We start from the raw sequence: 14737 nt of genomic DNA on the forward strand, positions 1-14737 counted from the left end.
TTTTGATGTTGAATACCATGTTTAGATAAATATGCATCAAATTCTTGCTTAACAAATTCCCCCCCATTACCAGATCGCAAGGTTTTAATACTCTTACCAGATGAATTTTCAACCATGGATTTAAATTCTTGAAATTTACAAATATTTCACTTTTATTTTTCAAAAAATAAACCCAAGATTTTCTACTAAAGTCATCAATAAAGGTAAGAAAATAAACTGCATGAGATATTGAAGGAACTTCAAGAGGACCACAGATATCACTATGAATTAATTGCAAAGGTGCTTTAGCACGCCAGGCTTTACCTTTATCAAACATTTCTCTATGATGTTTACCAAGAACACATCCTTCACAAACACCAGTAGTAGAAGAAATATTAGGCAAACCATGAACCATTTTAGTTAGCATTTGCATTTTACCATAATTCAAGTGACCCAATCTTTCATGCCATAATTGACTTAGTTCATCAGCATGAGCAACATAGGAATAAAAGGGTTGTCTCTTAGTTGAATTAAAACCAACAAATTTATATAAACTAGCTGTATGATCAACAGGACCAGAAGAGACTACTTTGTAATTTCGGTTGATATCTTTAAGAACATATTTATCAAGCCAAGCTTCAAATTTAAAACCTTTCTGACATGCACGATAAATAGAAAGTAAGTTGATGGGCATGTTTTGAACATGAAAAACATCTTCTAGTTGACCATTAGCAACATTAATATTACCAGAACCAATTACGGAAAGTTGTTTACCATCACCAGTAGAAACTTTCTTAGATGAGTTCTTTTTAGTGTCATAAGATTTAAATAAAGAAACATTACTAGTCATATGTTTAGAAGCACCAGAATCCATTATCCATTCCACATTAGAAGAAGAATTATTAGATGAAACAACAAATGCACATAAAGCTACCTAAGATTCATTAGAATTTTTCTTGTTAGCTTTGGCCGTTAAACATTTCGCTTTAATGCAATTCTTTTCAGCATGGTTAGTTTTACCACAATGCTTACAAGGATCATACACTTTTTTTCTTTTACTAGTTTCATGATGTGCATGAGAAGCATGACCATTATTATTAGTATGATTAGAAGTGTGTGAATAAGAACCTTTACATTATTAAAACATTTCTTAGGATTCTTATTATGTGCCATAAGAGCTTTATTAGGTGAGACTTGTCTTGAAGTAGTCAACTTTTCTTGCTCATTTATCAACCTTTTACAAAAATCATTAAAAGTAGGTTTCGTGGTACTTTGAGACAATTCAAGAGCCCTATTCCTAGTTTGGATGAACATGTCAAAACAAGATGGCAATTTTTGTTCTACAAGAATGATAAGAGCAGTGACTGTCTTCTTGTAATCTTTACCACAATTATTTAACTTTTCATTTAAGGTTTTCAATTCAACAAGATATAATTCTACTCTATCAAAATTAGTAGGATCTAGCTCATGAATCTTCTTTTCAAGGTAATAAGAAGAAACATCATCATATTTATCATATAAAGAAGCAAGAATTATCCATACTTCAACTGGGCTGTTTTATGCCTCAATACTTACCTGAAGACTATCTGGAACCGTTTGACCAATGTCTCTTGCTTGATCACACTTTTCTTCCCATTTAATCAAGGCTTGAGCATTTGTAGGTTTCTTGTGTTCACCATTAATGAACTTCCATAGATTCTCACTCCTAAGAACGTCAATTATTTTCCTTTTCCATGCAAGATAGTTAGAATTGACAAGTTCAGGAACAAAAGCTACTTCTGAATTCATAATGATAGAATTTGACAAGAAATATAAACCCAAATGCAAGAAATGACAAGAGAAAAAAGTGGATAGAAAACTATAAATTTCTGCTTTTCGTTCTGCTGTCACCAGAAAACCTTGAAAAACTGTCAATCTCAAATGAACGATAATTTTGCTTCCGGTACTTTCTTTGAGTTTTTTTTTTTTTGAAATTGGGTAGCTTGGCGAGAGGAACCCAAATATCTACTATGTTCTGGGAAATTTTGCACAGATTGTAACAAATTTGACAAAAAACGTTGGGTGTCAAAACAAAAAACACTCAATAATGTTCCAAAGGCTTATTATACCAGTTTTCGGAAATGGCGCAGCCACTTTGCATCCACTTATGCGGTCAAATTCTGATCTGAACCCTTGGTCGCCAATCTTCTGCCCTGCAAAAAAGGACCAAAAAACTGGACAAAAATCACAGATCTTACAACTGGAAGATAGATCTCCTTGAGGAGAATCCAAAAACCATATAGATCTTACAGAAAAACAATCAAGAGTTTCAAAAATTTTGCAAAAGATCTACATAATAAAGTTAGGGTTATGAGAAAAAAACTCAAATATGTAGAATCATGCCCAGATCTGAAGAGAAGCCTAATGGTGACCAGATAGAAAGCGATTCTACAAAAAATAGTGAGTGCCTAGATAACAAAAAATGAAGATACACGTTGATGGTTAAATTCAAAGAAGATGCTAGATCATAGTAGCCATGACTCTGATACCATGTTAGAATATTAGATCTACTAAACTAGCTATCTATCTAAGAAACCAACAATATATCAATATATAAATAAGAACAGAAAGAGAACAAGGAGAAAGAATACAATAGATATTTGTGGTTCACCCAATTGGACTATGTCCACGGGAAGGTTGTCTTCTACTATCTCTAGAAATCTCCTACAATCTTACAAAGAGAGCAACTACAAATAACCCGATACAAATAGCAGTATGCTGTGAGCATAGGATAAGATGTGATGGTATCACAAAATGGTATATGCCTTAAGAGGCTCTCTTGACCCTATTATATACCCAGAGATGTGGAGGAATTACTCTCTGTTAAAATTGGCAACCAGGGCCAAGCTCCATGTGGATCACCTTATTTATGGCTTCTGATATTTTTCCTAGATTCCTCTCATCGAGAGGTGTAGGATTGATCTAAAGATCATCTAATTCCGATAAGTATTTATGGAGATATGGATTTATTTTGATTATGGACAAATTGTCAAGGTTGGCCAACAAACTTATGTAAGCTCAAAAGCTCAACAATCATGCCTATTCAACCTCAACGTTTGCATATAAATACAAGGAGCATTCTCCTCATTTGGACAATTCAATTCACCCATCTTCTCTCCCTCTCCCCTACGCATAAAAGGAGCCTCTCTCTCTCTCTCACACGTGTGGCTGAAAGGAAGACGTCCTAGGGCAAGGAAGACGCAAAAAGAAGGACGCTAGGGCAGCAGGTTATCTCTTTGACCATCATTGACCAAGCGTTGACCTTCCAGAAGTGCGGATTGGGTGTGGTTGCCTCCACTAGGTAGGCCACAATTTTTGGCATGAAAATCAAGGTGATCTGACCTCTGGTTTGACCGGTATTGACTGCCCTAGTTTAGGGCTGCAGTTGACTTCAGAAATCTGCAAATTGACTAAACTTTTGGGGCTGTTCAAGGGCTGTTTCTTCAAGCTGTTCGAGGACAAGTTGACCGGAAATTGACCAAGCATTTTAGAGGTCAATTTCAGATAGTTTGACCAAGTTTGACTTTGCTGATTTAGGGTTTGCTGCTGTTGATATAAAATTACAGAATTCAGATTTTGTACTATTTTTCTCTACTGAACTATTGAAGATAAAAGAAGATTTGATCAAAGGGTTTCCCCGCATTGGGGTTTGTCCCTGGCTAGCCGCCACATCTTGTGTCTCTTGTTTTGGCTTGTTTTCTGTTGATCATTTAATGTTCTATCTGCACTTTACTTAATGTATATGTGATTGCTAATTTGTGGCTAATAAGAAGAAAAATAAGTAAACTGCTCTAAGCATAGAACATACCATAATTTAACATGGTTCAGAGGTGAGGTGAAGACAAAGCCCAAGCAAGAGCAAGAGCAAGAGCAATCACCGAAGAGAAGGTTGGCAAGGCTACCTTAAAAAGAAATCATGGGGTCCTCAACACACTTCTGTAATATTCCTAATTAGCCATGGCTAATTGGAATATTTGATTTTGTCCAAATTTTTGCTTTCTATAGTTATTTTGTAAATAAAAGTGAGGAAGGGGGACATAACTCACTTGTAGAATAAAAGTCACTTCCTAGATAGCACAACGTTGTGACTTAAAGGGGAGCCAAGGGGGCCAAAGGGGGATGTGGAAATGGAGCCCACGCAGACACATGGGGGAACTGCGCAGGAGGGAAAGAACACGTGGCAAGAGGGGAATCACACAGGTAGAGGTGAGCCTTGGGATTGAGAGAGGCAAGGGTTATAAAAGAGAGAGGAACCCCCTCATTTGGATCATTCTGTTGTGAGCATTTGTGATAGTCATTTCGACTTGGAGCACGCTGGTTGTTTAGCTAGTCTGCAGCACTGTTTAGTGCATTGAGTGTCTCCGTTCGGAGATCTCACTCTTAGCCCTGGGGGACTTCGAGTGCCTGCTCATGCAAGGTATTCTCATTGGCATTTCAGCAGTAGTTTCATCAGCCCTTGCAGCAGTAATGGCAGCGTTTTGGAGGACTGCGCAACACTAGGAGAGGGACACAGCTCTGAAGTACTGCGTAGTACTGTGAGAGGGACGCAGTTTTGGGTTGAGGGTCTTGTAGGAGGTTTGGTGCTGAGAGATAGAGCAGGGGATCAGTCCCATATTCAGGAGTTCTGGCAAGGGTTTCAGGTAGGTTTTTGGAGTATCTCATTCAGTGGCAGCGCAAAGCAGTGAGGAACTGCGCAGAACCCCAAGCGGGTAATTTTCGGGGGTCAACCATTCCACGAGAGCTTTCTGGGTTCTTCTGGGTTTCTTGAGTAGAGTCCGATTCCAGAGTTTCAGCCTTTTCTGAGGAGGGGAGCAACCCCAAATCCTCATTTGATTTCTAACAGCAATGGCAGCATAGCAGTTTCCCAGCAGCTTGGACGCAAATCAGAGAGGGGCCATTCCTTCGCTATTCTGAGTGTATTTCTTCACTTTCCTAGTGCAAGTAGAGGTGCCATCTTTCTGATCACCTGCTGTACTCATTTTATGACTCAGTGTAATAAAATGGCTTAGCATTCTCTCTGCATTTCTTGTGTATCTGCTTATGGTTTATTTGATATATATCGTATCATTGTTATTTGTATCTCTTTGAGCATTCTCGGCTATTATACCACCTGTGTGTTTCTATTATACTCTTAGACAGAGTCTGGAAAGGGCCAGGTAGCCTCCGGATCTTGTCCTCTTTTTAGAGGCGACATATCTGGTAAATGCCCTCCCAGTCCATCTCTGGTTGGAGTTTGCTTGTGTTTGAGGTATATTCCTGATAAGGGATATTACAACTTCCCTGCTGAAGACAAACTCCGTGAGAAGTCTGACTATCACGGATGGAAGATGTCTCTCGATCTAACATTAGAAGAGCAGGGAGTGTTGGACCATGTGAGAGGCGGGATTGTTGAGCCTCCATCAAATGCATCCGCTGCTGCTATGAACAAATGGACCAAGGGAGAAGTCAAAGCAAGGAAGATCATCCGGGACTCTATCGACAAGCGCTTGGTGGCCTATGTTTCCGAGTTGAACACCTCCAAGGAAATCTACGATAGACTGGTGAGTTTATTTAAAGTTAATGATGCAAATCAAGTCTTGTTTCTTAGAAATAAGCTAAAGGAAATTAAGAAGGGCAAAGATGAGAGTATGCAAGCATATTTCTTAAGGATCACCGAGATCAAGAATGATCTCCTATCTATTGGGGAAATAATTCCTGACAGGGAAATGACACTCACAACTCTTGGAGGACTACTATTGAATGGTATATATTCAGGACTACTCTTCTCAATGATAACGTAATTCCTGGATTTGAGGAATTAATGGCCAGATGCATTCAAGAAGAAACAAGGATGGAAGAGCAAGAAATGTCCATACTTATACGTCATCCCTCTGCCTTTTCTTCTCATACTAAAAGAAGAAACAATTCTGGGGCTAAATTCAAAGGAAAGGTGAGATCTTGGACCTAAGGGTGAAAGAAAAGGACAATGTTACAATTGCAATAAAACAGGTCACTATGCAAGGGAGTGCCTTGATAAAAGGGACTCACACTGGGACGATGATCAAAATCCCTCTCAAGGCAATCAAAGGAATAGCAGGTCAAATGGCAGAGGTAGAAGAAGTGTTGGAAATCAAGGAATAGGACAACCATTCAACAAGGCAAGAAATTCTAGGTATGAATCTAACACTGTTAACAATAAGCAAGATGAATATTATCCACCAACCTCTCTATCTACTACTGCTCCCCCGGACTCGCTGAGAAATTGGCTTATTGATAGTGGTGCCTCAAGGCACTTCACTGGTTATAAAGAAGCTCTTTATAATCTGATATAGAAGGAAACCAACCTGGAAATTGTTCTTGGAGATAATTCAAAATATCCCGTGAAAGGCATAGGAAATGTCACTCTTCAATTGAATCAAGGTAATACCATTCACTTACAAGATGTATTATATGTACCTGATCTCAAAAAGAACCTGGTGTCCATTTCGGCAATGGAAGACAAAGGCTACGAGGTGGCTTTCGGTGATGGCAAGGTACGTGTATGGAAAAAAACTTTAAAAATGCTTTCTCTTGGGTTTCGATTTGATTCATTATATCAGGTCGGAGGAAGTCCGCAGGGTGTCATGTCTTGTGACACATCTCTTCAGTCTGAACTATGGCACCGGAGGTTTGCTCACCTTCATTATAAAGCTCTACTTAATGTAAGAAAAATGGTGACCGGGACGTGGAGTTCAGATTAGAGCAAGAAGGTGTATGTCCAGGATGTGCCGAAGGAAAACTCAAAAGGGGACCATTCCCCTCAAGCCAAAGCAAGACCTCCGATATATTGCAGTTGGTTCACTCAGACATATTCGGTATGATGCCTGTGAACTCCTTGGGAGGATATTTATATTACCTCACTTTTACAGATGATTATTCTCGCAAGACTTGGATATACTTCTTGAAAAAGAAGGATGAAGTGTTCTTCTGGTTTCGACACTTCAAAGCCTTGATCGAGAATCAAACCGAAAAGAAGATCAAGACCTTAGGGACTGATAATGGGGCTAAATATGAATCCAATGAGTTTCATGACTTTTGTAAAGAGGCTGGCATTAAGAGGGAGACTACTACACCATATACTCCTGAGCAGAATGGTGTGGTGGAAAGGAAGAATCGTACAATTGTGGAAGTTGTCCGTGCTATGCTCCATGATCAAAGACTTCCGAAGTTTCTATGGGCCGAAGCTGCAAACACTGCCGTATATGTACAAAACTGATGCCCTCATCAAGCATTGGGTTCCAAGACTCCCGAAGAAATGTTCACCGATAAGAAACCTGATGTATCTCATTTTAGAATTTTTGGAAGCCTTGTATATTTTCATGTGCCGAAAGAGAAAAGGAATAAATTGGGTGCATTTGGAAAGAAAGGAATCTTCATGGGCTATAACGAAATACTAAGGGCTATAGAATCTATGTAGCTGGTCAAAGGGAAGTCGAGATTAGTCATGATGTCACCTTTGACGAAGATATGGCTCTTAGCAAAGTAGACAATCTTCCTACTTTAAGGGATCTAAAGAAGCTGACACCGGGGAACCGAAGGGAAAGGAAGATGAGACGATGCCCGATGTGGAAGAACTTATGGATCCTATTGATGCTCCTCCACAAGAGCCTTCGTCTTCTAGGAAGAGGCCTTCATGGCTTAGGGGGACACTTGATGATGCTGAAGGACACATTGCACCCCAAGGAACCTTCCGTGAAAGTAAGAAGCTGAACTGGTATTAGGGATACCTAACCATCATGAGCACGATCATCCAAAATGAACCTTCGTCATTCACAGACGCTGTCAAGCATCAAGTATGGAAGGATGCTATGACCGAGGAATATGAGTCCATTATGAAAAACGATGTTTGAGATGTGGTCCCCAGACCCTAGGACAAAGCAGTTGTCACTTCAAAATGGCTTTACAAGATAAAGCATGTAGTTGATGGAAGCGCGGAAAAGTATAAGGCTCATTTTGTTGCTCGTGGCTTCTCCCAGAAGGAAGGTATAGGCTATGACAAGATATTTGCACCTGTTGCCCGATATACCACCATTCGCTCGATCATAGCCCTTGTTGCTTCGCAAGGATGGAGCCTACATCAGATGGATGTCAAGACTATGTTCTTACATGGTTCGATCAAGGAGGAGGTCTATGTGGAGCAGCCTGAAGGATTTGAGATTTATGATCGAGAATCTCATGCGTGCAGGTTGAAGAAGGCCCTCTATGGGCTAAAGCAAGCACCCCGAGCATGGTATGAGAGGATCGATAGCTACTTGATGAAGCTGGGATTCACTAGGAGTGAAGCCGACCCTAACCTTTACTTTAAGGTTATAGATGAAAAGCCTCTCATACTGGTGCTATATGTTGACGACCTCTTTCTAATAGGTACAGACCATCGCATTCATGAATGTAAGAGGGAGTTGGCTTCTAAGTTCGAGATGAAAGACCTAGGACTTATGCACTATTTCCTAGGACTGGAAGTCTGGTAGAAACCAGGGGAGATTTTCCTATCTCAAGGAAAATATGTGGTGAAGATATTGGAGAGATTCGGCATGGTGGATTGCAAGCTCGTAACTACCCCAATGGAGCTTGACTTCAAGAAGTTAAGCGGTAGTGTTGCTGGACTTGTTTTACGAAATGCTACTGAGTATCGTCAACTCGTCGGAGCATTAATGTTCTTGGTGAACTCCCGTCCAGATATATGCTTTGCAGTCGACACATTGAGTCATATGGTTGAGCCTCACCACTCACATTGGATTGGTGCCAAGAATCTGTTGAGATATCTTCGTGCCACAATCACTCATGGGTTGAGATACACTGTTGGAGATGTGAGACTACTTGGGTATATTGATGCTGATTGGGCAGGCAGTGTGGTGGACCGAAAGAGCACTTCCGGGTGCTATTTCTCTTTGGTATCTGCCTCGATATCCTGGATGAGCAGGAAGCAAAAGTCGGTGGCTTTGAGCACCGCTGAGGCAGAGTACATTGCTACTAGCATGGCCTCTTGTGAGGCAGTCTGGTTGCGAAAGCTCTTCAATGAGCTATTTGGATTTACATTGGATACCACCGTGATTCTGTGTGATAACCAGAGCGGGATCCGTTTATCAGAGAATCCCGTATTTCATGATTGCTCCAAGCATATCGATATCAGGTACCACTATATTCGAGATATGGTGCATCGAGGAGCAATAAGGCTCCAACATATCAGTACAGATGAACAGGTCGCCGACATCTTGACAAAGCCCTTAGTAAAGGTCAAATTCCTGACTTTCTGAGAACGACTTGGTGTCGTTCGGAGACCCTCTTATGAGGGTCTTGTATGATGTATTGAGCTTTGGGAGCTCCAGGGGGCGTGGGGTACTTCTTGGAGCGACATGTGACCACAGGGTGACTCACCATCCCCTGGTGGTGCACTATGTACAGGGTAAAGGTTCAACCTCCCCCTGTGACACCCTGTGGCGACTGTGGAACAGGATGATTAGTTCTCTTGTGGGCCAGGATGATTCGTTCTCCGTGGCGATTATGGAGTAGGATGATTAGTTTTCTTGTAGGCCAGGATGATTAGTTCGCCGTGGCATCCACTGGACAGGATGATTCGTTCTCCTGTCGATAGGATGATTAGTTCTCCTGTCGTGGCATCCTACCCATGCAGTCTGGGACTCATGGGAAGTACCTCTCATCTGATCAATGAGCAGGGAAATGAGGATAGGGCCATAGTAGTATAATTGATGGACGCATCGCTGTATCTACCGTACTCCCTATGCTAGGATGACCTCCATTGATCTGGGATCAGTGAGAGTGGTTCACACTCTGAGATTGACTTCGGGTCAGTGGAGGATGGTATGATGCATCCTCAATCATTTCTTCTTCTTCATAGTTCGAGTAGAGCAGAGCAAAACAAAGCAGAGCAGAGTGGGGTCACGCTGTATAGGACAGTGCATTTGATGGATGGATAGCGACGACGGTCTGATGGATTGCAGATGAAGTTCTCCCTAGTTGAGAGGGAGTGTTAAAATTGGCAACTAGGGCCAACTCCATGTGGATCACCTTATTTATGGCTTCTGATATTTTTCCTAGATTCCTCTCATAGAGAGGTGTAGGATTGATCTAAAGATCATCCGATTCTGATAAGTATTTATGGAGATATGAATTTATTTTGATTATGGACAAATTGTCAAGGTCGGCCAACAAACTTATGTAGGCTCAGAAGCCCAACAATCATGTCTATTCGACCTCAACGTTTGCATATAAATACAAGGAGCATTCTCCTCATTTGGACAATTCAATTCACTCATTTTCTCTCTCTCTCTCTCCTACGCATAAAAGGAGCCTCTCTCTCACATGTGTCGCTGAAAGGAAGACCTCTTGGGGCAAGGAAGACGTAGAAAGGACGCTAGGGCAGCAGGTCATCTCTTTGACCAACGTTGACCAAGCGTTGACCTTCCAGAAGTGCAGATTGGGTGTGGTTGCCTCTCCTAGGCAAGCCGCAATTATTGGCACGAAAATCGAGGTGATCTGACCTCTGGTTTGACCAGTATTGACTGCCCTAGTTTAGTGGTGCAGTTGACTTCAGAAATCTGTAAATTGGTTGAACTTTTGGGGCTGTTCAAGGGCTGCTTCTTTAGGCTGTTCGAGGACAAGTTGACCAAGCATTTTAGAGGTCAATTTCAGCTAGTTTGACCAAGTTTGACTTTGCTGATCTAGGGTTTGTTGTTGCTGATATAAAATTACAGAATTCAGATTCTGTACTATTTCTCTCTGTTGAACTATTGAAGATAAAAGAAGATTTAATCAAAGGGTTTCCCCGCATTGGGGTTTGTCCCTGGCTAGCCGCCACATCTTGTGTCTCTTGTCTTGGCTTGTTTTCAGGATCATTTTAATGTTCTATCTGCACTTTACTTTACTTAATCTGTGGCTAATAAGAAGAAAAATAAGTAAACTGCTCTAAGCATAGAACATACCATAATTTAACACTCTCACATATTAAATGTGGGATAATATAATTCTCCAAAATAACACCTCTTTATATAATAAATGGATACAAGAGTATACTATGCCATAATAAATATGGGATATAATGTATTACTCTTTTACATAAGATTGTTGACAACTTCTGACATAATTCAAAGACATTATTATCTTCCAAGGAATATAATATATTCCAACACATAATTCGGATTGAAGAGATGTGTCACACGACATAGCTCCCAATGGACTTCCTCCAACTTGATATAGGCTATCAACCCTGAATGCAAGAGTAAACGCTTCTTTGAAATTTCTTTTCCAAATACGTACCTTTCCATCAATGAATGCCACCTTGAATCCTTTGTCCTGCATTGCTGAGATGGATACCAGGTTCTTCTTTAGATCGAGTACATAGAGTATTTCTTATAAATGAATGGTGCTACTTTGATTTAATTGAACAGTAACATTCCCAACTCCTTTCATTGGATCAGTGGCATTGTCTCCAAGAATGATTTCCAAATTTGTATATTTTTCTATCAGATTTGAAAGAGTTTCCTTATACCTAGTGAAGTGCCTTGAGGCACCACTATCAATCAACCAATTTCCCAAGGTATTCAGAGGAGAGGTAGTGGAGAGGGCAGATATAAGATAAAATTCTTTTTGCTTGTTATCTACAATATTAGATTCATCATACTTGGAGTTTCTTGATCTTTTGGGAGGTCTTCCTTGACATTGCTTCTTTGAACCTACATTGTTCTTCTTTTTAGCATGAGCGGAGAATGCAGTAGGATCATTCCTATTTGAAGGCATGTCTCTCTCCATCATCCTTGTCTCTCCTTGAGTACATGTAGTCAACAATTCATCAAACCCTGGAATCTTGTCATTGTTGAGGATAGTAGTGTTGAACACATGCCATTCATGAGGGAGACCTCCAAGGGCAACGAGAGTGAGCTCCCTATCAACAATAACTTCTCCAATTGAAAGAAGATCATTTTGATCTCGGTAATCCTCATGAAGTAAGATTGGATATCTTCACCTCTTCCCTTCTAGTGTCCTTCAACTTGTTTTTGAGAAAGAGGACTTGATTTGCATTGCTAACTTTGAACATGCCAACCAACCTGTCATACATATCCTTAGATGTGTTCAAATCGGAGATATATGCAACCAAATGCTTATTAATAGAATCCTTGATGATCTTCTTAGCTTTGACTTCACCTTTCTTGTACTTTGTCTTAGCGGCAGTCGGTGCATTTGAAGGAGGTTCAACAGTCTTTCCCTGCACATAGTCCATAACATCTTGCTCTTCCAAAGTCAAATCAAGAGACATCTTCCATGCATGATAATTAGACTTATCATTGAGCGTGTCATCAGGTCTGAAGTAAGATGAGGAGGCTGTTGAATCTCATCCTTGTCCAACAAATCTCAGTGATTGCTCTTTTCACTCTTGCTTCGGCTTTGTCTTCACCTCACCTCTGATACCATGTTAATTTAGATAATAATGGTATGTTCTATGCTTTAGAGCAATTTACTTCAATTTTTCTTATTAGCCCAATATCAATTTCCAGATTAGCAATCACATTAGCATTGATAGTAAATGCAAATAGAATATAAACAATAAGTAGAAGACAAGCCAAGACAAGAGGACACAATATTTGTCGGATGCCAGGGAAAAACCCCAACGTGGGGAAAACCCTTTGATCAAATCTTCTTATTATTCTTCAAAAGTTCAGCAGAGAGAGTACAATATACAAAATTCACTTGCCCAAACAAAGTCAAATCTGTCCAGTCAAACTGCAGTCAACAAAATGCCCTAAACAGAAAGTCAACGTTGGTAAAATCCGCAGAATTACTCCTCCAAATCAGCTTGGTCAAACCCAGTCAATTCGGCCTCCAACAGCAGTGCAAATCAGCCCAAAACAGTCCTCAAGAAATCTGTCATCCTTGGTCAATGCACAGTCAAACCTGCGGTCAACGCTGGTCAAACTGCCAGAAATCCTTGAAATATGTGCCAAAGAATGCAACCTGCCCAAACATAAATTCTCCCAAGAAAAACACAGTCAAACAAGGTCAAATGCTTCCCGGTCAATGATGGTCAAACTTGCTGCAACTTGATCAACGCAGGAAAACAGAAAACACAGTGAACCCTTCACACGTGTGGAGGAGAAGAAGGCTGTCCTGAAATTTGTATGACCCAATCAGATGAGGAGAGAGGGATATGTGTGTGATGATGAATGTGAAAATGAGGTAGATGCTCCTATTTATATGCAATATTAAGGGTGACGTGACATGACTTTTGGGCTTTTTAGCATACATTAGATCTCTGCCCGACCTTTACAATTTGTCCATAGAAGAAATAAATTCATAATTCCATTTATAGTATATACATGTCAGAATGAGATGATCTTTAGATCAATCCTACACCTCTCGAAAAGAAGAATACAATAAAAATATCAGCTCCATCATATGAGCTGTCCAAGGTGGAGTTTGGCCCTAGTTGCCAATTTTAACACAAGTTCTATGGGTATTGGGAGTTTGGGAGGGGTTGGGACTCGGTAGGGCTTGGATATAGTGGGGAGGGGGGTTTGCACATGTTGCAAAGAGAGAGGGGCGGGGAGGGCTGGAATCTGCAATGCTTGTTTAATTGGTGCATTCAAGGCTTTGTCTGAAACTAGTAATTGCTATAGTTCTTCGGGTTTGACAAATCTTCAAAGAATTACCTTGTATGTATTTGGGCATTGAACTTGTGATAGAATGCCCAGCTAGGTTAAAGTCTTGAGTGAACATCCTTCTATTAACATTCTTCTATTTCAATGTGTGGTCCTGTTTGTGTTTTTCCAATTGTGTTAAAATCCCTGGTCTTAATTGTTTTAAGGTTGCTCTAGCATTATGCTGTCATAAGAGACATCAAGGGAGAATTGTCTCTATTTTTCCTCTAGCGTGGAAGAGGACAATCTTGGTTGCATTGAGTAGGATGAAGACATATATTGTTGGAAAAATTGTGGAGTCTTTGAGTTGTTGCTTCATCTTGTCTATTTGTGATTTTTAAGAATGGCAATTTTCCTATCTCGACATCTTGAAACATGTGAGTGTTACATCACTAATCCATGATACTCAGGGCTACTCAAAGATTATAATTACAAGTTTATGGGCATTCAACTGCGAATCTTTGCAAGGTGTACAACGCTCATTACAGAGGATATATTGCGACTAAGGTCCTTTTCCTTGGAAGATGCTCTGAGAGCAATCCAAGACTTTGAGGGAGAAGGCTACCCCTTCAATTATCAAGTGCATGGTTCTAAACAAGAGGTTTTTAGAGGCAACAGGGACATAGAAGAGGAACGAGATCAACTGGAGGAATGACCCACCTATGGAGGTTGTTTGTATAGAAAAATAAAGCATGCGCTACTATGCGGAAAGAGAATGTTTTAACATTAAAATAATTAATTGTTCATTTTGTAAGGTGCAATATTGTTGTTTGTTTCAAATTTATTTGAGAAATAAAGTTTCTGAAGGTTGCATTATGAAATGATAAATGCATTTTTAATGGAATTTTATTCTGATAAACTAGGAATTGCAAAGATCATATTAATTAAGAATAAAGTAGGATTTACAAAGCTAATATTAATCCAGGAAATTTCTTATGCAAGTTTGGCTTCTGTAGGAAATAATAAATTTAATGTGCTTTTCTGTTAAGTTGGCAGTTTTTTCTCAATACTCTTGTGAGGAGCTGCTTGTCTACTTGAGTTTCCTAGACAAT

The 14737-nt window shown here is 40.0% G+C and overlaps 1 protein-coding gene across 3 annotated transcripts in view; it reads left to right on the forward strand.

Moving 5' to 3' along the window:
• LOC149192927 (uncharacterized) overlaps positions 1 to 14737 on the forward strand; it is a 250441-nt gene that overhangs the window by 190817 nt on the left and 44887 nt on the right. The gene's annotated exons all lie outside the window — the stretch shown is intronic.

This window comes from Pinus tabuliformis, chromosome 2_2 (assembly GCF_031772625.1).
Source record: "Pinus tabuliformis cultivar Carrire ecotype Pingquan chromosome 2_2, CPIR1, whole genome shotgun sequence".
Lineage (NCBI taxonomy): Eukaryota > Viridiplantae > Streptophyta > Pinopsida > Pinales > Pinaceae > Pinus > Pinus tabuliformis.